General features: G+C 48.4%; 1 long non-coding RNA gene across 1 annotated transcript in view; it reads right to left on the bottom strand.

Annotated features, from left to right (window-relative positions):
• Nucleotides 1-129: 129 nt before the first annotated feature.
• LOC104911330 (uncharacterized) overlaps nt 130-24,489 on the bottom strand; it is a 24,638-nt gene continuing 278 nt past the window's right edge. Inside the window, exons 2-6 of the long non-coding RNA XR_014884095.1 lie at nt 14,475-24,262; nt 10,667-10,801; nt 9,213-9,278; nt 4,345-4,451; nt 130-4,205 (exon numbers count right to left, since the gene is read on the bottom strand). This is a non-coding gene — a long non-coding RNA (uncharacterized LOC104911330). The remainder of the gene's footprint in view (nt 4,206-4,344; nt 4,452-9,212; nt 9,279-10,666; nt 10,802-14,474; nt 24,263-24,489) is intronic.

Below are 24,489 nucleotides of genomic sequence, written 5' to 3'. Positions count from 1 at the left end.
TTTGGCCATGCAGGCTTGATGGCAGCATGGGCTGTGATGCATACACTTGTGCAGTAGGACATGGACCGGAGCCACCACAGAGCATCTGTCAGATGATAACTTGCAGTCATTTGCAATCTCTGCTGGAGGCAAAACCAAAGGTTTGAGCCAATGCTTCAAGTTACCCAGGCCTTCTCTCTGGGTCTTAATTCCATTTTCTTTACATCCCGTAGAATAATTCTCTTCTGCTGCTCTACTGTTGCACAGCAGTGACATCCAGGGGCCATTTTATTTGCTGTTGAGTTCAGTCTACTTGATATCCAAGAGCATATGTACCTGAGCCAAAACCCCACTGAAGTCACTTGGAAAGATCCCCATCAATGTCAACAAGCTTTCCATCCATCTGTTTTACTCCATGTTTTTTAACAGTTAGCAAAAAAAGAGCTTTCGTGCCCAATTACCTTGGTTGCTACCTTTTTGGCTGAGTAATTTAAGAAAAGTCTCCCTCTGTCAGCCTTCTGTTCAACACACAAAGTGACTTAGTGTGCTGTGGTTCACCCAGTACCACCACACCTCCCAAGAGCAATGGCCTACAGCACGAGCAGCAGGTCCATCCACATCTCTGGGTGGTACCAATAGCACAGCCTCAAGCTTTTCATAGAATCACAGAATTGTTTGAGTTGGAAGGGACCCTGAAAGGCCATCTGGTGCAACTCCCCTGCAATGAGCAGGGACACCTACAGCTCGAGCAGGTGTTCAGAGCCCCATCCAGCCTGACTCGAGCATCTCCAGGGATGGGGCAAACACCACCTCTCTGGGCAACCTATTCCAGTTATCATAGAAAACTTCTTCCTTATATCCAGTTTAAATCTCCCCTCTTTTAGTGTGAAACCATTTTACCTTGTCCTGTCACAACAGATCTGGCTAAAGAGCCTATTTCCTTTTTTCTTACAGCCCCCCTCCTTTAAATACTGAAAGGCTGCTATCAGGTCTTCCCACAGCCTTGTGCCGAAAGCCAGTTCCATTTACTCCTCTGAACATGTGGTCAGCAAAACTACTGAGCCAGATGCAATCAGATGTGATATTTACCACTATAACGAGTACTTGATACCAAAACCCTGATAAACTTGGGCCATGGATGTAAAGTGGTCATCTGGGCTTGAGGAGGGGAAACCTCACCTCAGCACCTGAATTTCTCAGGCTGCATCTCAATTACACCCTTCCTTGATGTAATATTCATCATTGATACCTGGGCAAACATTGGTAACCTGGAGTAAAGTCACTTCATCTTTCCTTCGATATACTTTCTTACTCCAAAGCAGTTTTCCAGTGCCTGAAATCATGCTGGCAAGACTTCTCCAAATCTTTCCTGTTTTCTTAAGATCTTTTTTTGGAAATGTGAACATCAGAACAAGGCATAACGTTTCAGAAATGGTCTCACTAATGTTGTTTACAGAGATCCTATCACTTCAGCACTCCCTCCTCACATTTGCCGGCAGCGTGGCCAAGGATTACTCCAACCTTCTTGGCTAGGGCACTGCTGGGACTTCATATCAATGATTGCTTACCAGCAGCGTTCTATCTGCTCTGAGTCATTGCTTTCCAGGACGTGTGCCCCCATCTCCTAGGTGTGACCCACATCCCTTCTTCCAAAGCATCTGACTTTTCCCATGGCTGCATTGAATTCAGTTCCTCAGATGTTCCCTCTTTGGCCAACAGCACCTGCCTGCCCCACCAGCCTGCATCCACTGCGACATCGCATCAATCTTGTTTTCATACCATCTGCACATTTTAACATTCTCTTGCCATTCACATTGCTTTGAGGTTTCTGGATCGTTCTCCAGCTATTTGCTCTTCACATTTTTCTTCCTCCCACTTTCTCTCAGCTTACATTTCGCCACCCATGCTAGTACTTTCTCTAACACCAGACGGGTCTTCTGTTTTCCAAAGGTGACTTACTGAGCATGAATTACTGAAACCAAAGGCAGAGGTTTGGGTCTGGGGGCAGGCGAAATGAAGGAGGATGACACTGAAAACATGCTCTTTACAGACCAGAAATGCACTGTGCGCCCCGTGCAGCAATTATCCTGCACTGAAAATGTGAATATGAAAATATTCCTCAACATGGAAGAAGTACATAAAGCCACCGGAGGAGGATCTGCAAAAATCCCTTATTCTCAGCAAAAAGAAATTTTCCCATGGTCCAGCAACTGTTTTTATAACCTTTTCCTTGGTGTACAAGAATACCAATAAATAGGTAGCAAAGGAAATATTTTGCTACTGGCTCAACTACAGCATCGCAAGCACTTTCTCCATTTGCTTTTTCCTATTTTCTCCTTTTCCCAGTTCACAGACCTGTTGCTGGTTTTCCCCAGGCCAAATTCGAAGGCTGGATGGAGAGCTGGGGGAAATTAAAAGACACCAGGAGGTTTTTGCATTTGTATCTTTAATTCCTGGTTGGGATGTACTGGTCTGTGAAAAGGAGAAATGAGGAAAAGAGGATAAGAAATTTCTATATTAATAGTAGGCATGCTGTACACAACTTGATACATGCAAAGAGAAGCTGCTTGCAGCCTTGTTAAATGCACCAGTAGAGATTCGGTTTTAGGGTTTTCTTCATGAGAAAGTTATTTGTATTCTTGAGTTTCAGCCATGCACAGATTCTTCTCATTGGAGAAGCTCATCACCTTGTAGTGGATGTAAAATCATAATACCTGTGCCAATGGCACTTAATCCCATATTGCAGTTGGAGAACTTAAGGCAGATCGGGCAGCTCACCAGGCATCCCATGGACTGTCAGAATGCATTTGGGGACATGTAGTCAGGAGCTGATGCTGGAGCTGCTGCCCCATCTTCCTTTGCCCCCGTTGCCCCCATGTCACCAGGGTGAGATGTCACCATGCATCTCATGGTTGGAGACCAAACCAAGCAGTAGTTCTCGGTTTAATACCAGCTCTTCTTTGAGTCTCTTATGCAAAGGATAAGAAGCTTTTGTAAGCAGCCAGAGTGATTATTCATGAGTACTCATTTGCAGCAGTGCTTGTTCTGCATGGCAGTGCTGGCGAGCTCACCTGGAAGATTTATGGGAGGGAACTGAGGGCTGAGAATTTTGCCTGAGCGATGGTGGGGGCCAACCTGGTCCATGGGCACCCTCCTACACCCCCATCCTGGTGCCAAGCCCTGCTCCTGCCACAGACTGAGCTCAACCTGTCATGTTTTATTTCTTGCCAACTACACAGAGGGACAGTCTGGGGAGCTGTAAGCTTCCTAAAGAAGCTCGGCCTGGATACTGAGGGGTGGGCACAGCCCTCAGTTGGGTGATGATGAGTGATGATAGGTTGCCCGGAGAAACTGCCGATGCCCCATCCCTGGAGGTGCTCAAGGCCAGGCTGGATGGGGCCCTGGGCAGCCAGACCTGGTGGGTGGCAACCAGCCCACGGCAGGGGGTTGGAGCTCAGTGTTTTCTCAGGTCCCTTCCAACCCGAGCCATTCTCTGATCCCATCATTTTATGATGACCTAAAGGTATGAAGGTAGTATGTGGCATCACCTAGAGGGGAACACAAGCCCATAGGGTCCCCCATAAGGCAGCACGCCCTGTTCCCTGCTACAGGCTGTAGGGACTGGAATTTCCTGACTTCCAAGCCCTGGGCTGTGCTGACTTCACACCCACTGAAAGTCTCCTTTTCTGCTTCGTTCCACACCCTACCCCCTTCCGATTTTGTTTGTCTGTGGTTTTGCACAGGGGAAAAAACAAAGCAACCAGGGGTTTTCTGGTCTCCGCGCCGCCCATCCGAGCACAGACAATAATATTTAGCTGCTTTGATCAGTTTTTTTTTCTTGCAGTATATTTAGATAGCGAGCTGCAAATTCCAGCACGGCAGCAGCAGCAGCAGCAGCTGCAAGCAATGTGGTGCAGAGCCCAAAATACAGGCAGGGCTCGTCAGCACAATGCAGCGCCGGTTGGGCTGGCTGCTGTGTGATGTAACTCCTCCTTTAATTGGTTTTCCAGAAAAATCATTTGGAGGATTGCTCTGTGAACGGCTTGGAGGTGGCTGGGGGGAGGAGGGCAGCTGTCAGCTCAGGATGGTGTTGGAGCTTGAGGGTTGCACTCCCTGCCCAAGATGAGCCCCTGGGGCTGGATCTGTGCTGAGCTGTTGGATCTGCTGGCACAGGGACTGTGGTTATTTGTATGCTTGCATAGTGTCCAGTGCAGAGCAGTATGCACCTGTGGATGCAACAGTAAAACGAGTGATAAATAATAAGGCAAGAAGGAGCCAGTGCAATTTAATCTGTGTGAGTTGGGAAGGATGCTCGAGCTGGCAGAATGCAGCTTTCCTTTGCTTGGTGGGTCTGGGGATGCTCACCCAGGCTGAAGCCATGCAGCACACAGAGGACGCAGAACAACATTGCCAGCTCCCTTTTGCTCCATTTGGCTTTTTCAATTCATCTGTAGTTTGTGGAGGCAACTTTGCTGAGAGGGAAGCACAAGGTGTTTAGGGGGCTACAGGGGGAGACGGACCAAGTGGCAAGTGGTCTGCCCTCCCTTCCTCCCTCCCTCCCTCCCTCCCTTCCTTCCTTCCTTCCTTCCTTCCTTCCTTCCTTCCTTCCTTCCTTCCTTCCTTCCTTCCTTCCTTCCTTCCTTCCTCCCTCCCTTCCCTCCCTCCCTCCCTCCCTCCTTCTCTACCTCCCTCTCTCTCTCCCTCCCTCCCTCTCTCCCTTCCAGTGCCCATGTCCATTAACACAAAAGATCCCACTGTCTGGATCTGAGGTTTCAAGCCCTTTTACACCTTGTCTTCCTCTTGGATGGCAAAGAGGATGGGTCTCTCTCTCCTCTAGAGCTGAGGGACCTCCAAGTCCATCCTACCTATCTTTAGTCTCAAGCAGAACCTCACCAACACCAACTCCAACATGTTGCTATAGAAGAAGTAAGCCATGCTTGCTCCAGGACCTCCAGAGCCTCCTGGCAGTGTGTCCTGGTGGCTGCTCATCCTTCTCCAGTAGGAAGCTACACCTGATGTGTAGCCCAGGTTCCTCTCTTAGTGATGCAATTCCTTACTTGTTGTGCTCTTGTGGGCATGGAGAACAGACCTTCAGAATCATAGAATCTTGAAGGCTGGAGAAGGCCTCTAAAATCAAGTCCAATCCCAACCCTTCCCCACTATGCCCACTAACCATGTCCCTTAGTGCCACATCTCCATGTTCCTTGAAAACCTTCAGGAATGATGACTCCACCACTTCCCTAAAGCCTGTTCCAGTGCATTACCACTCTTTCTGAGGAGATATGGTGAGAGTACCTGGTGACTTTCCTGGGTCTCTGGCATGGCAAATAACAGAATTGTAGAGGTTGGAAGAGACCTCTAGAGATGATCCATGCCAATCTCCTACTAAAGCTGGTTCCCTACAGCAGGTTGCAGTGTTAGGGCTTAGTGCTGGAGGTGAGCACAAGGGCAGCACCAGCTCCATCGTTACTATGCTGCAGGTCAACCTATCCGTAACTCACGCAGAGCATTTCTTACAGCAGAGAAGTACAAGCCGAAGAATTCAGTTGGCCAGATTGGAATTGTCTTTTTGTCCTTTTGGAAAAATAACAGCATAGCAATTCTATCACTTTGCCCTCTCCCGTGCTGTACCGGTAGCTGCACTGAAGCTGATTGATTAGTTTAATAACAAGCAGTTGATATGCAGCCATAAAATTATGCACTTTTACTCATCAGCCTGATTGAATTCCTCTGCTGACTGTACTGGAACAGCATGGCAGAGCTATAATAATGAGGGAAGGAGCCAAGGGAAAAGGCAGTGCGCTGCTGTTATTGTTGTTGTTGTAGAGCTGGGGAAGAAAGTGACTCCAGGGAGGAGCTTTTCCAAAATAAATACCAAAATACAGAGGGAAAATGTTAAGATGTAATTAGCCCTGGTATAAATGACACTAAATGCCTACTGGGATTGAAGCTGCTCTGACACCCACCTGGTCTATGTTAGGGATGCAGGAGGTTGGAGCCCAGAGGTGCTGGCCCCACTGAACCCACTGAATAGGGTGAGAGGGGCTGGGCCCTTTGCAAGGCAATCCAATCTGATGGGAAGAAATGGGAGTTCATGGTCTATTCTGGCCATGAAGGGAAGGATGACATGATGGAGCTGGGTAAAACATGCACGGGAAGCGTTTGCCCCTGCCAAGCCCATGCGAATGGCATATGTGGGGAGAAGACAGCGTGAACTGAAGGATCAGCAGGGGCAGGCTTGGGCTGATGGAAAGCCATGCAGCCCCATCTGTGCATGGAGACTGGCATTTAAAACTTCCCAATAAAACATTTCTCAGTGCTGCTCAGCACTCCGGCATGGCACGCTCAGTTGATGGGCTCACTGTCCTGCACACATTTATTTATATGACTAATTGGTCTGTGAATAAGTCGTCTGCTTCTTGGGCCTCTGCTGGTGTCATTGCTGCAAAACCTTTTGATTGAAACACTCACTGGCTGCATCTCCAGAATGAGAGCTGTGTACAGGGAAGCTGGCTGCCTTGGGGCCATATCCAGCCTCTATCAGAGGACCCAATCCACAATTATCAGGTTCTTCCCTTTGGAGCAGATGTCCCTGAAGGACAAAGTGGGAAAAAGGGAGGGAACAAGTGCTGTTTGGCAATTATTATCTTCCAGAAGAATGTTAGGCAGATGCTTGCACAGCTTTTCTTGCCTTTCTCCCTGATTGCACCACAGCCATATTTTTCCTGGAAGCAGTGCTTCTTCTTATTTACTCCAGTGGGCTTTGGGTCAGGCCAAGCTTGCATGATGCTGCTGGAGGTTACACACAGCTGCTTCTCCAGCTACCCTCTAGTTATTATGAGTGCTCTTGTCTGTGGTCCTTGGGTGGGCTTTTACCCTGGGTCCCCCTATGCATATGGAGCATGTCCAGGGTATCTGGCTTCATTTTGGGGATGTCTCACATTGTCTCCATGGGTTCTTCCGTCTCTTCTTAGGGAAGAGAAGGGAAGGGAAGGGAAGGGAAGGGAAGGGAGGAGGGAAGGGAAGGGAAGGGAAGGGAAGGGAAGGGAAGGGAAGGGAAGGGAAGGGAAGGGAAGGGAAGGGAAGGGAAGGGAAGGGGAAGGGAAAAGGATTTAGGAAAAAGATTTACTCGTACTTTTTAAAAGACTTTTTATGGGAGGAAAGTGCAGTGAAGCAAAGCACAGGTTTCAAACGTGCTGCCTGTGTTTTCTCTCTGCAGAGGCAGCTCTCTAGCTGTGCACTGCAGGACAGTCACCGCCTGTGTTTGCTTCCAGCTCTGTGACCTCCTGCTCTCTCCAAATGTCACTGCAGCGCCGAGCCCAGCTCCCCCCGCAGCCCCTTCCGGGCAGGGACACGCTGAGCACCCACAGACTGGAAAGCCTCCAGCTTCCCCAGCTGCACTGGATCAGAGCTGGGTCTTTCCTGGGCTTTGTTTTGCCGCTGCCCTTTAGCTATCACTGCTAAACCCACGATAAGACAAATATTTGCCCAGCACTGAGAGCTGTCGATAGGTAAATTGCCCTGCACGTCTCACACAGCATGGGCAGAGGTGCGTGGGCTGCAGCCAGGAAAATCCCCAACTCCTTTGACCAATTGCAGTTTATGAAAGATACCGATTACCCCCCCAGGGAGCTCATCTTCTGATTTAGAGCTCAACTTGGCATGCGGGCAGCCTTGCTTTGTAAATACAAGGATTTATTTACCTAAACTGCAAACCAGGAGCAGCTGATGGAAGCTGGGACCTGTTTGTCCCCTCCTCCAGCAGAATGGACCAGATGGGTCACCTCAAGGTGCCTCCATGGACTGCCAAGGTGGCACACAGGGTTTGATGTGGGGAAAGACACGCTGCTGCCCTTCAGGTGCATCCTAATCATTTGTCACCATCTCTGTTAAAATGTGCTTCTTTTTTTTCATTCAGATTTGCCCAAACCTCAGCTTTCCAACCCACTGCTATCATATATTTCTCCTCTAGATCAGGCAGCCCCTCATCCCCTCCTCTCAGAGGCAATTCTATGCTGTAATCAAGTCCACTCCCATTGTTAGCTGGTGTTTCTCAGCCTTCTCCCTCTGATGTATCAGTTCCAGATCCCACTTATCTCTGTGACTCCTCATCCCCAACCATCCAGCCTCATTTTACCTCAAATTTCTCCATTCACACCCCATGTAGAAGTAGCCCTACTCCTCGCACAGACTGAGCCCTCCACCTCCAAGACAAAAGCTCTCCTTTCACATGATTTCATGGGCTGCTCTTTGTCCATGCTGATCACTCTATTTTTTCACACCATCATAGCTCTCCCCACGACCAGATGGGACTGTTCTTTCTTGGAACATCACCAGCTAGTCAACACCTGTCTGAAGGCAACCATTAATTTTTCATCCAGTATTGAATTCATCCATACCCACCACACTGATCTCCTAAACGGAGCGATTTCATTTTCAATGCATGATATTTCGTGCTCGAAAATTACCAGCTGTGTATTCAGGAGCACTAATGCCATTCTGCTTCTACAGTGCAGGTTTCTCAGACTGAAAGCTCTGTCAGCCAAAGTGTTTTAATTTCTGCATATTAAAGACCGGAGCTCTTTTCCACTTGAATTCAATGGCTCGTAGTGGATCCCCACCCACTACCCACTCTTGGGTAATGTTGGCTCAGAGATGCAAAGGCATGAAAGATTCTCTGGCTCTGAGCTATCAAGAAATCTTAAATTGAATGGTTTTTTTTGTTTGTTTGTTTTTTAATTTTTATTTTTATTAATAGGTGTCCTTTGCTCCCTTTTCTCCTTTCTTTCTTCCTCAACACACAGCCCTATTCTGTAGCTCTCCACTTGTGCAAATTCCTCATTTGTCACTTCCAGCTCCCTGCAGCACTATATAAGCTACTGAAAAAGCTCTCCTCCTTCTTTGTCACATCAATTCAATCTGCTCCTGTCACACAAAATCTGGCTTTGTTTTGCACTTGCTTTGCTTTACTCCTGCCCATTTTGTTATCAGTTTGTTACCTTTCTGCTTGAATTTTACAACCTGTAGCCAAAGAGAAACCAAAAAACCTTCCTATCCAGGAGCTTTTGTTATCTGCCCACCTTTGTCATCTTCCACAAAACCTGAGCACATCACAGAGGAGACAGATCAACCCACTATTTTTTTTCTCCATCTCTCAGAATAATTTCCCATCCACATCCCCTGCCAATTTATTGCCTCCTCAAACTCATGGGGTTTCCGAAGCCTTTGCTGACCTGCGTAACTCCATGTGATGCTCCATCTGTTGTTGACTTCTATGTGTTTACTTGCTAAAGAGAAATCTGAAAAAAAAAAACGACTTTGAGGTCTGGCCAATGTCACTGTCATTCCTCAAAAACAAGGCCTGCTATGGATAGAGCTCTGACACTGATCTGCTCCAGCCCACTCTGGCTCAACCCTAGGGATGCTGTGCAGTTTAAGGTATGGGGAGCATGGGTCGCTATGGTAGAAGCTGCTCTTCATGACAGCCCATAACCTCCTGGTTGCAGCTTGGACCAGTCCCTATGAACCTGCTTTAATGAGGATCAGACCTCAGTATTTTATCTTAATCAACATTCTGCATTCAGATGTAGACTGGACTGAAGGTGTGTCCTGGTTTGTACATAATTCCCCCTCTGTTCTGTCTCCATATAGGCATACAAGATGCCAGCACTGGAACTGGACCTCCAGGTCAAGTATATTTATACATATGTGTATATGTGCATGGTTGGTGAGGTGTATTAAAAACAGTTTATTTCAGAAATAGCATCATTTTTCCTGGCGGAGGAGAACAGCTTTTCTTATTTTCTGTGCCACTCATATTTTTGGTCTTAGCAAGGCAAAATGCCAGGGAATGACTGTGTTTACCTAAGAGCAGCTAAAAGAGCTGCATAGCAATCAAGGTATCAAGTGGGTTGGGCTGAAAATAGATCAGCTTGGAAGGATTTTGGTCAGAAATGTTCAGCAAGAGACTAGATGGCTGTGAGCACTGGTAACAACCTACAGAGACTTTCATTTTGGGGGAATATATCTCCACCTTGCCCAAACTAATCGCTGCAATGCTTTTGGACAGCATCTGTGGTCTGTCTGCTGACACACTGCATCATTTCCCTCTCAGTGAGGAGTGAATTGTGCTCTTCCATTTTCTGAGGTTTAGCTTTCTAGGTGAGGAGCATCCCTTGCACCATTGGTGAGCAAGGTTCATGCTTCTTCCTCCAGCCCTGAACCTTACTGTGAAATGAGAATCAATGTTGGGAGCAAGATATCTGGGGAAAACATCTTTCTGCAAAAATCTATTTTGAAATGTGTTTGTGGCCCCACTGAGACAACACTGTGTCCTTTACCTCAGTCCTTCTGGAGTAACTGTCCTTGTTTAATCCCTTGTAGCTCTCACTCAGAAGTCCCCCAACTGTCCTCAAGACCAGGTTGCATGGGGCACTGGGCATCCTGATATAGTGGGTAGCAACTGTGTCCATGGCACTGGAATTGGAGCTGGGTGGGATTAAAAGCTCCCTTCCAACCCAAGCCATTCAATGATTCAATAATTCAATTATTCTGTGATTCTACGATGAATTTTCGTCTCTGCCTTCCTTGATGAGCAGACAGGCTCTGCCTTGTGCCAAGCCTAACTGACCCACGTGATTACCAAACTATTTGCCAGTGGCTTCACATATCCCACTTTATACACTACCTTGTGCCAGCTTTCCTCTCTGGGCATGTTTGTAGCACTATTGTGGCCCAGGGTCTGGCATGTCTCTGGCATCCTGACAGTCACGACAGATTACAGGAGAAGAAAGTGTTCAGCAGGTCCAGGAAAACTTTCAGCCTGCAAAAAGAAAACATGAACACGGTGCTGTCCTCTAAGGTGTGGGTATGATACAGGTCTGGTCCCAAGCCCTGGGCTCAGGTCCAGGCAATATGAACAACATCTCCATGTCTTTGCAGTACTGATCTCTGTGTCATAAAATCCAGGTCCTCTGATGGTCAGGGTATTCTAGCCCTGTACAACTCGAACGCAATGTCACCGACCATGCAATTCTTCTTAAAGATCTTGCAAACACTGTACAAGGATCAGCATCTCATCAGCTGACTTCTGCCCATCAGAGAGACCCACCAACAGCCACAAGTTCGTGACATCTCTAAGTGAGCCCTGAGGGGCTGGTTCTTCATCCTTAGGCAGCCACAGGCTGCAGTTCTGTGGAAAACAAATAGCAAATATATGATATATGACCTTCCATCGTCAATCTGATGGTCCTTCCCAGCTGCTGGGGGGGAAGCATGATGGGATTTTCCTGCCCAGAAGCAACTATGGACACTTCTAAATAGAGGTTATTCATTACATATACATTCTCAGTTTTGGCTTTGAAATGGACAAAAGTCATCAAACTGGAGATATAGTAGTACTGTTTCAGTGATAGAGGTATCTGCCAAGATCACACTCCCTGTGTGCTCATAGCACCCAAATTTCACCTTCAGCCTGTCCTGTTAGGACAGGCTGCTCAGCATTTTGGGTGAAGGTACTGCATGCACCACATTGACTATGATAAGCAGACACAGCTGCAGTCCAGCCCACTGGCTGCAGAGATGCTGTAAGGATGCTTCATTTTAGCCTGCAGTGGGGACACAAATGCACTTGCTTGCTTAGGGCCCAGGGGCTTGATCCTGCTCACCAGCAAGGTTCCCAGGTGCCCAATAATCCCTGCATAAATAAGGACAGATGTCTGCCCATCAGCCAGTTCCATACTTGTTTACATTTCAATGTGCATTTAAAAAAAATACCATGACTGGATAACACTCTCCCAGAGACCACTTTATTTCATATCTACTCAGACTAATGCCACATTCAGAACTCCCCTGCAAACCTGGGAGAATTATTTGCAGGGCTACTGAAATTCAAAGAAAAGCTTCAGTTAAGGACTCCTTGGGTTTTCCAGGCATAGCTTGTGTAGTTATAATAGGAATAATGTTATTTCACAGGAAATAATTACCCATCCTTGGAGGTAGTCAAGCCCCTGCGCACAAGGTTGGGCAGCTTTATGCACTAGGAGGTATCCTTGCCCATGCAGGGAGCTGGAACTGGATGGTCTTTATGGTTTCTTCCAACCCAAGCCAATCTATGGCAATGGACACAAGACACGGCCTGTTGGTTGTACATCTAGGGAAGGTCAGGACACTTAGGAGAATCAACTGTTCTTCTAAGCACCAGTCCCAAGGAGCTTCCCAAGGAGCAAGGAGATCAGTTAGTGATCCCAGTAGCTCACTCCCTTTATAATCTCAGACTGGTAACACTTTTTTAGGGGTCTTCAATAGGTGTCTACACCCCTTTGCCTTCTCAGCTCCACACACTTCACAGCAGGTACCTTGCTATCTCCAGCCAAGGAAAGTGCTGATGAACCACAAATGTGTCATTTCTCTGGCATTTGGGTTATCCAGGTCTTCTTCAGCATCTCTGCAGGTGGGATGCATATAGCAGCCATGCTATAACAACATGGACATAACAACCACAATGCTGGGATGCCCTGGCAGTGATGTTAAGTTTGGTGACTTCAGCTGCTTGGACAAAGCACGTGTGTGCATGTGTAGTGTTGGAAGGCCCACGAGTTGCTTCATTAACAGACCCTGTCCCTGGTACATCGGGCTTCATGCCGTGTGTTTTGCTTCCACATAGAGCAGTTCATCCATTTGGACAAGAGCAGAGTTGGCTACAAAGCCAAGCTGCAGGAGGGAGCAAGCAGTAATCTTCAACCCAAACCATTGCTGCTGTCGGATGAATCCCTAACCTGTGCTCCCAGCTGGCCAACAAGAGCTTGCAAGGCTAATTTTATGTCTCTGGCTTCAGGTTACAGCCTGGCACCTTAAAATAAATCAGCACTGAGTTCAAGTTAACTTAAAAAAAAAACCCTGGCTGGTAGGTTAGGGATGGAGAAGAAAATAAATTGTGGAAAACTTAAGCGAGCAGAGAAGGAGGCAGCACCCATGCTGCTGTCAACCCAAGCACGACTCTGGCACTGGGATGCAGCAAGGATAGGAGCCCTTGGGCAAAGGGGCAGCTGAGAAGAGGATGGGAGCCATGAGCAAAGCACCATGCTGCTCTGGGTACAAACTGTGCTCTGCAGAAGCTGATTTGAACCGTAATTTCTCTTGTTACCACTGTTTCTTGTTACGTCTGTTCCTCTTCTTTCTTGTTTTCCCTCTGCCAAAGGAGCAGTCATTCTGAAAACTAGGAATTATTGTGGGGAGAATTATTTAGGAAATAATCCCTTTTTTTCAAAATGGGAAATTAAAATAAAGACAATCAGATATTTTCTCTGCTCAGGAACAGTGAGGGCAGAAAGAGGGGAGAAATGCCTGCAGGAAAGAAAAGCTTTCTCCTCGCTTTGCTGTCTGCTGGAACAGAAGCGAACGGATGAATGAGAAATAAGGAAAAGTGAGTTGTGAGGACTGGGTCCGAAGGCTGACTGCTGCTCATTTGCTCCCTCGGAGCAGGCAGTCTCACAGGACAGCTTCAGGTAGCATCTGACCACGTCTCCCAGCTCATCTGCGTGTGGGTTCAGGGTGTTCTGGAGCTCAGCTACATCTGCCAGCCATTTGGAGCTGGATTCCCTGTGCACACGCCGAGGAGAGCTCGGCTGGTTGGATCGAGCATTGCAAAGCCGCTTTCTAGGAAAGAAGCTTTGCACAACAGAAGGGAAAATAGGTCGTCGTCAAGGTTTAGGGCATTTGCAGAAGAAAGTAAACAAGTGGGTGAAATGGGAGGACAGCTCAGTTATGATCCCTGGCAAACCTTTCCATATGCACCAGGGAGGAATCGCTGCCCCGTGACACCCACAGGTGCTCTTTGGGGCACAGCTTGCACCTATGCATGGTGCACTTAGAGCAGATGCACCCCCCGCCATCACTGCTGATGGGAGCAGGAGGTTATAGGATGGTGCTGAGCAATTTGCTGCGGTGAGCGGAAGGCTCCAGGTCCACAGATTTTACTGTGTGGGGGTTTTGGTGTCACAATCCCTGGTTGTGCCCCAAGGGACCCTGTGCAGACTCCAACCAGGGCACCCCAGCAGCCTCTTCCCACTGCCTCCTCCTCACCACAGTGCTACAAAAATCTCCAATTCAAGACAACAAATAACAACCACCGACCCACTGCAAAAACACAAGCTCCTAAAAACACCCTCAGCAAAACCCCTCGGGGGAGCTCAGCTGCCCCCCTGTGTGCTTCCCAATCCCATTACCACTCTATCGACCCCAGCGTAGGGTTGGGGCTGGGGGAGGAGGGTAGGTGAACAAGGTTGTGGGCTCATGCAATGCCAAGGAACGCTCTGTGCTCATGGTCTGCAGGGCAGCAGGGGCTCCTCTCCCACCCCACACATCTGCCAGCCGCCTGGCCCTGCCGCCAGCCGCCCCAGTACATCTTGTTTGTGTTTTTCCGCGAGCACACTCCCAGCGGGTTATGTCAGAGGTGAGGAATGCAGGGCCACCCTGTGTCATGAGATCAGACTTACATTTTTAGGCTGAAGGCTTTTTACCGTATTTTCTGGGAAGCAGCGCGCCCGCGGGGCCCCGGAGGGGTGGGAGAGTTCCCTTCGCCTCCATCCCTTCTTCCCAGCCCTCGGACGGGAGGAGCGGATGGGGCCCGTCTGCTGGAACAAGCTCTCCCTCTGTTCCTTGCAAGGAAAGGCAGTGAATTAAGGCGAATGAAAAGGCAGCAGTGAAAGGCTGCCGGGCACCACGCCAAGCGCTCTGCAAAAGCTGGCGGGGAGAAGCGGCAGCAAGCTGCGAGCTGGAGGGACCAGCACTGCGAATTGCTCCATGGGGGGAACTCATCTGAGCTCCAGTGGCAATGAAACAGCATCCTTCTGGGGATTGAAAGCACGAGGAAGAGGCATGAACCCACACAGGGCATCGGGGAGCTGGGCCAGGAGCTCCTTACGTGGAGGGTCTGACCCAAAGCACTGCACGCATCCACAATTCCCCATTGCTGGTAGTGCAGCCTCACACCAAACCTTTCTAACTTCTTGCCTATGCTGTGCAGAGGCCCTCCTGCTAAAGGAGACCTGGTGCAAAACCCAAGTCGCCGCTGCTTATGGCTTGCATTGCTTCCAAGAGGAGGGGAGATGGTTGAGTCTCAGTGCCATCACATGGAGAACCCACGGAGGTGGGCAGGAGGGCTATGGCAGTGCCGAGCCCACCTTGATGCTGGGAAAGGCTCTCTTCTTAGCTCTGATGGGGATTATTGCAGGGGAGTTTGATAGATGACCTTTAAGGGCTCCTTCCAACTCAAACAATTCTATGATTTTTTCTTCCTATTTTCCTGAAATAGTTGCAATTGTAAACATTCCGAGATGGAAAAGACAAAAAGCAAAGAGAAGCACTTCCACCGATCATATCCAAAATGAACACCACTGTTATTCTTGTTGTTCTTCTTCGTTGTTGTTCTGTTTTGACTTACGGAGGGTTTTGACTTGGTGCTGTTTTGTACTGTGTCAAAAGGAAAACAAACCCTGAAATATCAAATTCTTTCACACAATGGCCTTTCCTTTCTCTACATGTCCCTGTGAGATGGGCCTCTTGCAGCTCTCCTTTCTTCCCAGAACAAGAGAACAAATACCAGGAAATCTGGAGAGATGAACTGCACGGAGCTGGCTGTGGTGCAGAAGCGTGGAGCAGCCCCATCTTTCCCATAGCTCCAGTGCTGGCTGGTCCCCATCCGGAGGCCAGGTAAACCTCCAGCCAGCAAGGATGGTCCCTCTGCCACTGGCAGTTTCCTGCTGAGGCCCTCAGACTCCTTCTCCGCGTGGTGGACAATTTCACATCGTCATCTCTCATCCTGGTTCCTCTGTTATCTACCAGCCTGTTTGCTATGTTATCTCACCCCAGGGAAGGTTCAGATTGGATATCACGAGCAGTTTCTTCTCAGAAAGAGTGGTGATGCAGTGGCACAGGCTGCCCAGGGAGGTGGTGGGATTGCCGTCCCTGGAAGTGTTGTAGAGCCATGGAGATGTGGCACTGAGGGATGTGGTCAGTGAGCATGATGGGGGGGACTAATGGTTGGACTTGGGGAACTTATAGGTCTTTTCCAAGCTTAATGATGCTGTGATTCTGTAATTCCACATGTGGTCCGCGACTCTTTCAGTTACTCTATCATAGCTCCAAAAGCTTCATTAGGAAATTCACTCTTTCATGACACAACCTAGGAAGGGGCTGATAGCTGGCTCTTAGAAATTAGGAAAGAGAGGCTATCGATAACATGGGATCCTTGGGAAAAAATGAGGCTTGTTTAGTCATTCATGATGCCATTTTGTCACTCTCTTTGTCTGCCTTGCCTTTCATGAAGTTGTGCTTTGGTAAGATTTCCTGTTTTATCATTTGGAGTTGAGGAAGCAGAAGTCTTGTGATGATCTGCGATTGGGTTTCAATTCTCCTGGCCCTACACACTGACCCAGAGCCTAATGACTGCCATACAAGGGCTGGAGGAGGGGTTGAGAGTCTACCTTGTTTGTCCCAGAAGACTCCTGTTCTATAAATGACATGAAGAAAACAACTTGGCTTTCAGATATCTTTTAGATGCCCGGTATGCTTTGAGGAGAAGAAATAATCACTAACAATGATAATATATCTTTACATTTGATATAAGTTCAGTTCAACTGCGGTGAACTCATGCGCTTTTGTTTCTTAAATTTGGGGGAAACAGACAGACATCACTCAGCAGCCACTCACTGTTTTAGCACAGAATAGTAACTAAGGGAGGCCAAAGTCTGTATCTGTTACTCTGGCCCAGATGGTGATTTGACTTCCCAAGCAGGCAGTGGTGACCCTTAATGGCTGGGAACTTGAGGCTTATGCTCCACCTCTACCCATGGCCACCAGGGCTGACCTAGAAACCTGGAGAAGCATGTGGTGATGGATAATCTATTTGAAAGACACTGGAGGATATGTTGGCATCAGTGGAGTGCCCTACCACAGAGAAGTCTCCTGAGAACTGTGTTAAGACAGGTGCATCACTCCAGAACATGGCCAGAGTTTTCCTATAACACTGCTGCATCTAGGACCACCAGATATCCCACAGTCAAATGAGCAAGTTAAACTCATAATTCATCCTCCCTGGTTCCCATGGGGCAGCAAGAGTGCCCTAGGAGCTCTCGGTGACTTTGATTCTCCCCCACTGTGGTTCACTTCTCTAATCCTTACACCCCGCATGGCAAAACAGAAAAGATCTCAGTGCAAAAGCAATAGTCAGCACAGTGCCCCATCTTTCCTTACTCATCCCCTGCGGTCTGACAGCTGGCTAGCAGGAATCAGAAGGTGCTTGGGAGATGCTGAAGGGTGTTAGAGAATTGTTGCACAAGCCACTGCAGAAAAAAGGTGTGGGAAGGGTTTTGGGCAGCAAAAGCATGATGATTTAATCAACTTCTGCAGGATTTTTGCCAGGCATATCCTGTCCAGCTTGCATTGCACTGGCTGGCAATGAGGCGAGTCAGTGGCAGCCAACTTCCAATGACCACGACTAGCTTCCTTTCAGCCTCAGTAGCTGATTCATGTTTTGGTCTTCTGCCCCACCCAGTCTAGAGTGAGTTCAGCACGTCTTCCTGAGCATTGCTTTCCTGCCTCAAGGCTCTCCCTCCTCTGCTGACCTTCCCACATTCACAGCTCAACCCTCTGCCACCAGTCCTCTCTGTTCTCCTGGACTGGACATCACGTAAGGCAGGAGCCAACAGCTTGTTGGCTTTGACTCACCATCATCTAGGAAAAACGCTGGCCTATCCTGATGGCTATGCTTCCTCTTGCACCATCTGCTGTTCAGCACAGCCATCCCGAGCCCAAAGAATCCGTGTTTATCTCCATCACCCTGTCTCTTGGCAAAAGGCCACTCTTGTGGTCACTGTTCCTATATGGCACTGCTGAAGATGGCATCTGGGAAGTGGAGCTGTGGAAATTGAGCACTGGCAATGGGCTGGCATCCTGGCAGTGGCTTTTTGCATTTCCTGAGTCTTTTGCTGGGGCAGTGGCTCAGAAAACATCAACCTGCATAAAGTTCAAGTTTGGTCTCAGTGATGTACCTGCCTATAGTCTGAGATAGGAACCAAAACCTGATGGTTTCCTGTGGGACCTGGACTCCTCAGTGGTGTGAGTGTGTGTGGTCTGCTTCCTTAAATAACCACCACGTGGGTTTTCTCTCTGACAGATGAGCAGCTCACAGGTGCAGTCTGAGGCTGAGAAAAGGAAAATCAAAAGAGATGCCTTGATGTGGTCTCTTACTGTCTTGCAGAGAAAAGAAGAGGTGAAGTCTGGCTCCCCTGTTCTGCCAGGCTGTTCAGATGTTCCATCAGTATAATTTTTCCCTTCTATTCCTGTGGGTCAGAAAAATATTATTACTGCAGCTTAAAGACAGGAGATGGGTAATGCCTGAAGGACTGGGATACATCCTCTGGGACAATGAGGATCTGCTTGCATAGCAAAAGACCCAGAAGAAGTGGGGATGTGTCCATGTAAAATAACAGAAAACAAAAGCTTTTCTTTCTCCTTAAATAAGTCAGTTCTGTGTTTCCTTTGTGGTTCTCTTTTAAAAGCTTGCTGAATTTAAGGAGGATGTGGTCACACACATTGGAAGCTCCAGATGCTAAAACATAAAAACACAAATCTGCATTAAACTCACATTTCTGATGAGTTAAATCTCATGTGCTCTCACTCTATTTTTCTTGCAGGCTGCCATAGCTATATCATGTCCCAGGGAGAGCATTTGCCCACCACATCAGATAATCTCTCCTTCATTCCTCTAACAGGATCCAGTTTTCTATTATTTACTGATGTCACTGTAGCCTAGGAGAGAAATCAACACAGTCATGAATTATGGACTATGCTGGTAGGACATTTCACTCTGTTTGTTTGATTTGAGTGTGAACAAACACCAGATAATTAAAGATGAGTTCAAGCTACAACACTCACTTCTGTCTCCTGAATTGCCCTGCGTGGTGAGGAGTGTCTGGATTGAGTGCTTCATGTGCATAATTACAAAGGTAAGATCCTTCAACAAAACCTGCAAGTTGAGAAAGCATGGGCAGCCACTGTTGAGCTCTTCTTCTACAAACTACTCTTCTTCTTCAAACTACAGCACTCCACGTTCTGCTTGACATTGTCAAGATGCAAGTGAATTTTTGTGTGCCCTCTGAGTTTATAGCTCTTATTGTTGGTTACAAAGCTGAGAGAATTAAGTATGTTGACTTTGGGTCTGGAGGACTCCTTACTTGGGTGTTTGAGCTTTAGCTCATCATTTTGAACTCCTGGCCATCACACTGGTGAATGCTTGCTTTGCTGTCGGATGAAGATCACAGCTGGCAGCCAAACATTTGACCTGGGGAGTGAAGCCCATTACTGTGTGACTCACAAGGTAAAATCAACAACAAAAGCCTTATAAACAAAGCCCAACTCAACTGCTTGCAAAATGCCACTATGACAGCAGCAGCATGGAGCAGTATTTTTACCACTTGGGAGGAAAGAAGGCTTTCCTCCCGGGAAACCTTTTAGGGTGTGACATTAAACAAGCACCTGTTCCTAGAAGCTGCAGATTGGGCTTAAAGAACGCTGGAACTGATCTATGGCAATTATTATTCAACACCTGAATTGCACTGGTGCCTGTGACTCCTCTCACAGTGCATGTACCACGTGCTGCTGCGTGGCACGCATCACGGTCTGTGTGGACAACTCAGTCTCCAGGGAAGTGTCAAGCAACCGAGCAACTCCCCTGGCATTGATGAAACCCATAGGAAAGCCACTCGAGGTGGGGAGAAGCGTTTTTCTTGCTGGTTGGTTCACATTTTATGTGCAGTTGTAAAATTTAAAAGGTCATTTAGTATGCAATCAGCAGATGGAGTAAGGCATTTTTTACATCAGAACCGTGGCAGGCTGTATCCAGCAACTGATCGTTAGCTGTGATGGGCACATGGGGACCTCATACAGGGACACTGCAGCCCTTTGGGGAACTTGGAAATCCTGGTGGCTGCTAGGTTCCCACCAGCTTTGGTCTTACACATGGGGTTAAGGCACTGAATGGCAGTCGATGGCCTGTCCCACCAGAGTCCAGATGGAAAATATGGATTTCCTTTAAATGCTCAAGAGAGGGAGTGGACTCTCAGATGCAGTTGTCCTTGTAAAACAGGGAGAGTGAGGACTGTCAGGACTCGAGCTTTCCATGTATACACTGACCCTTGTAGTCTGAGCACCAAATCAGACATTGCAGTGCCCACCCTGTGCTTGTGATAGGCTTGTCCTTCCTTGGAGACAAGGAAGAATCACATAATATGAAAAGGACCCACAAGGATCATCGAATCCAACTCCTTGTTCCACACAGCACCACCCAAAATCCAAACCTGAAAGCGTTTTCAAATGCTCCTTGAATGCTTGGTCTGCTCTTCTCTGGGCTGAACAAACCAAGGGATCTCAGCCACCCCTCATACACCTTGCTCTCCAGACCATTCTCCATTTTTGGAGCTCTTCTTTGGAGCCTCTCTAGTAGTTTTATGTTCTTAATATTATATTGTGGTGCCCCAAACTGCTTGCTGTACTCAAGGTGAGGCCACACCAGCACAGAGTACAGCAGGAATGCAAAGTAAAAAAGACCCTCTGCATGCCATCTCAGAGGCTCCCATCATGGATCAAGAGGATAAGACTGAAACAAGACTCCATAACCCACACCATCTTCTACTTCCACATACACTTCAGTGCAGACCCCTGTCTCCTATTTGGGCCAGCTCCAGTATGCCATCTCCTGCTGCTCCATCAAAATAAAGAAGGATGCTCTCACTGGAGGATGCTTTCAAGCTCAGGGGCATTTCCAGACCCAAGCTTCAAGGCTGGAAACAAGCTGCCTGGCATCGTGCATAGAGGCAGAAGGAAATACAACTACTGATGCATGGGGTGCTCAACTAAGGAACAGCAATCATTGCCTCAGGCTTGTTTGGCTTATGTACGTCCATTGGGTTGTAAGGAGTAGGATATAAGAGCATGACCAGTACTGAAACTCCATAGTTTTCTGAGTGCTACATGGGAGCAAGCTCAAAGAAAAGGTTTTTTGGAGGACAGTCTTGAAGAACAGAGGCTCCTCTCCAGACTCCAAAGGCTACATTGCAATTTGGAAACCTGGAGATTCAAAAGCTGCAAACAGCTGGAAGGTAACTAACTCACCGAGGGCAAAATATGGCATGTGGTCTGTGTGCCTCTTGGCTTCACTTCTCCAGTTCCTATGTTCACTATTGCCCTGGAGCACTGCTCTTGCAGGAACGCACCTGCGAGGACACTTTGTCTTCTTTGGATGAAGGCATTTGTCTTAACTAAAGCGTTTCAATTAGAAGTCAAGACTGAATCACTGCAAAGTGCTGGAGACAAGAGTCATTAATACCGGAATGCAAGTTTTAAATTATTTTTAATGTGCTCTGCAAGGCATCCATAAAAGGTCCTTAATCAATATGCATTTGAATTCCCTGAACTAGAATTGAAATTCATGGCAGCAGAAGGGTTGGGAACCAACCAGCACTGCTGTCTGAGCTCTTGCACAGGCAAACCTGGCAGACCTCGGTGCCAGCTGTCAGGCAGATGTGACCATATGGATGACAGTTCTTTGGTGGTCTGTGCCAATGTGAACTGCTGGTCTCACTCCCTGGAGAATGGGTACATCACTGAAGTGGGGGGTCTTGATGGAGGTGGCAAACAGCCTTTTGCTTGAGCACCTCAGCCAGCAGCAAGTATTCAGTGGCACAATTGGTAATTTAAACATAATATGAACGTACCCTAGCAAGGAGAGCCCAGAGGATGAGGAGAGCTTAAGGTAAGGAGGGATGAAAGCAAAGAGGGGAGTGCAGGGGTCTAAATGGTTTGAAACTAAGCAGTTTAAGCTCGTGGCTGGATCAGGGCCAATGGTGCATAAATTTCTGGCAAGGAGCAACCTCTAGGAAGAACCAAACCCTAGAGGAAGCTCAGGGTGAGGTTTGTGCTTCCTATTTCAGTCTAAAAAAAAAACACACATCCCAGGAGGGGGTGAGTTTCAGCAACACCGGGTTGCAGACCCATACATTACTTCCAGGATGGGGGTGTTGAAAGCAAAGCAGGAGTTTCCCCTCCATTGCATCCCTCCCTGCAAGCAGCACTTGGGGACCTCAACAGGACAGGCACAGCCCTGGGGCAGAGCAGCATCACCTTCCAACAGTTCAGGAGGGATCATGAAGAGAAGCAGAGCAGCTTTATGCTCAGAAATGAAAGCAATGCCTGGGAACGGGCTTAATTATCCCATGATTATTTGCATGGTCTGAACTGTGGGTTTGGATGGAACCAGCTATTTTTCTCCCCGAACATGGCTTGGAAGGAAGCAGTAGCAGGGGACTGCACCCTACAAGCAGGCTGGATGCAGCCACCTTGCTTTGGAAGCAAAAAAAAAAAAATAGACTTTAAAAGCCAGGTCAAGCACATGCATGCCTCAGGCCCTGCATAGTTTGCTGGAAGCCTAAAAATCCCCCAGTGCTGGGAAATCATTGTGAACCTCACATGCATGTTGCTGTGGCTTGGCTTGTGTTTGGAGGGATGTATCTGGATGATTTTGTTGCCTTAAGGACTGAAATGAGCTAAGGGAAGGCAAGCATCACTGGGACTGAGTGGGAGAAAAAGAGAAAGGAAGGAAAAAAAAGAGAAAAAAAGAGGGGGGGAGGGGAAAAAAGAAAGGAGAAAAAAAGGAGGGAATGGGAAAGGGGGGGAGGGGACAAAAGAAAAAAAGGAAAATATGAAAGAAGAAACAAAGGGAAAAATATGGAAGAAGAAAAAAGGGAAAAAAGAAGAAAAAGGAAAAAGGGAAGAAAAAGGGAAGAAGGAAAATGGAGAAAAAGAGAAAGGAGAAAAAAAAGAGAAAAAATAACACGGGGAAAAAGGGGGAAAAGGGGGAAAAGTGACACATATGAAAAGGCAAAAAAGAAAAAAAAAAAAACAAAAACCAGAAAAACGAAAACAGAACGCAGGAGCGGGGGCGGGAGGGGAAGGCGGGGATCCGTCCCGGAGCTCAGCGCCGTCCCCGCGCGTTGCGAAACCGCCGAGGCCCCGCTGCCCCCGGCTGCGCCGCGCCCCGGCCCCGCAGGAATGCCGGAGAGCGGGGCCCGGGCCGGGGGCGGGCGGGGCGGCGGCAGGCAGCGAGCGGCCGCTGCCATCTAGCGCCAGCCGGCAGCTCCTGCGCCGGGACTTTGTTTTTGTTTATGTGTAGATATGTACGCGTTCCTCCCCTAAAAGCAGTCCTCCGAGGTTTTCTCCCTTCCCCTCCGTTTGGTGGTCCCGCAGCTCGCATCACAAACGCTGAGCCCCGGGGGATGGTAAAAGGACGGCGGGGAGGGGACATCACCGGCTTTTGGGTCTGACTTCATCTCCGCGTTATCCCTCAGCCCTTTCTGGGGTGCTGAGAGTGCTGTGTTTCTGCAGGCTGGGGGAGGTGAGGGCATAGAAAGCATTTGCCGTGTATTCATTCTCTTTGCCTCTTCCTGCAAATCCCTCACGCGATAAATCACAGAATCACAGAACGGCTTCGGCTGGAAGGGACCTCAAAGCCCAGCTCCTAGAGCCTTCCTGCACGGCAGGAGCTCTCCAGCCAGCCCTGTGAGCATCCCCGTGCCCTGCCCTGGACGCGCTCCCACAACTCCAATCCCTCCCCCAGCGTCGCTCCATGCGGGGCCCCAGGAGGCAGTCATAGAATCACAGAACAGAATATTTATACAGCCCCCTCCCCGTCCCCGCTGCCGCCCCTCTGCTGATGCAGCCCAGGTTGCTGTTGGCCTCCCAAGCTGCAGGCTCACACTGCTGGCTCGCGTGCAGCTTTTCGTCCATCAGGACCCCAAGTTCTTCTCCACAGGGCTGCTCTCAGTGAGTTCTTCTCCCAACCTCATTAGGTTCACTTGCCCACATCCCAGCTCCCTGTGGACAACATCCCTTCCTCCTGTTGTGCTTACGATGTTGGCCCACGATGTCAGAGGCGGGTATCGGTGGGATGGCAGTGAAGGCTGAACCTTCCCACCAATATCCCATTAGTTCCGTGTGGCAGATGGCAGCGTGGCAAAATGCTGACATGGAAGCGCGCATGAAGCAAAGGGGTGGAAATGAATTCCTCTGTGCGGACAAAAAATGGCACGCCAATGTTCACCAATGTTTGCTGAACGTCTATGGAGACCCAGCAGTGGATGTGAGCACAGCGAGGGCTGGCTGCTGCATTCCAGCAGTGGTGACAGCGATGGTCACACCTACTGGTGCACGTATGCACTCTTGTTCATTGCTGTCAAAAACACAGAGCGAACGGCGATTGAAAAATAGCGTTTTGCATCTGAGAACTCGCTCTATCGACCGGAGTTACTGCGCTCCTCGCACCTATTGCCATTGCAATAGGAAATAAATAGGAGGCATTACTTCCGGAGCGACTTATGCGCTTTGTACTCAACCCGAGATCAATCCTGTTTCCCTCAGTGTTGCCCAGGGCGGCCGTGAGGCTGAGCCCCGCGCAAC

The sequence above is a fragment of the Meleagris gallopavo genome, chromosome 6 (genome assembly GCF_905368555.1).
Source record: "Meleagris gallopavo chromosome 6, MGAL_WU_HG_1.1, whole genome shotgun sequence".
NCBI lineage: Eukaryota > Metazoa > Chordata > Aves > Galliformes > Phasianidae > Meleagris > Meleagris gallopavo.
This window is presented reverse-complemented; position numbering and strand designations above follow the sequence as displayed.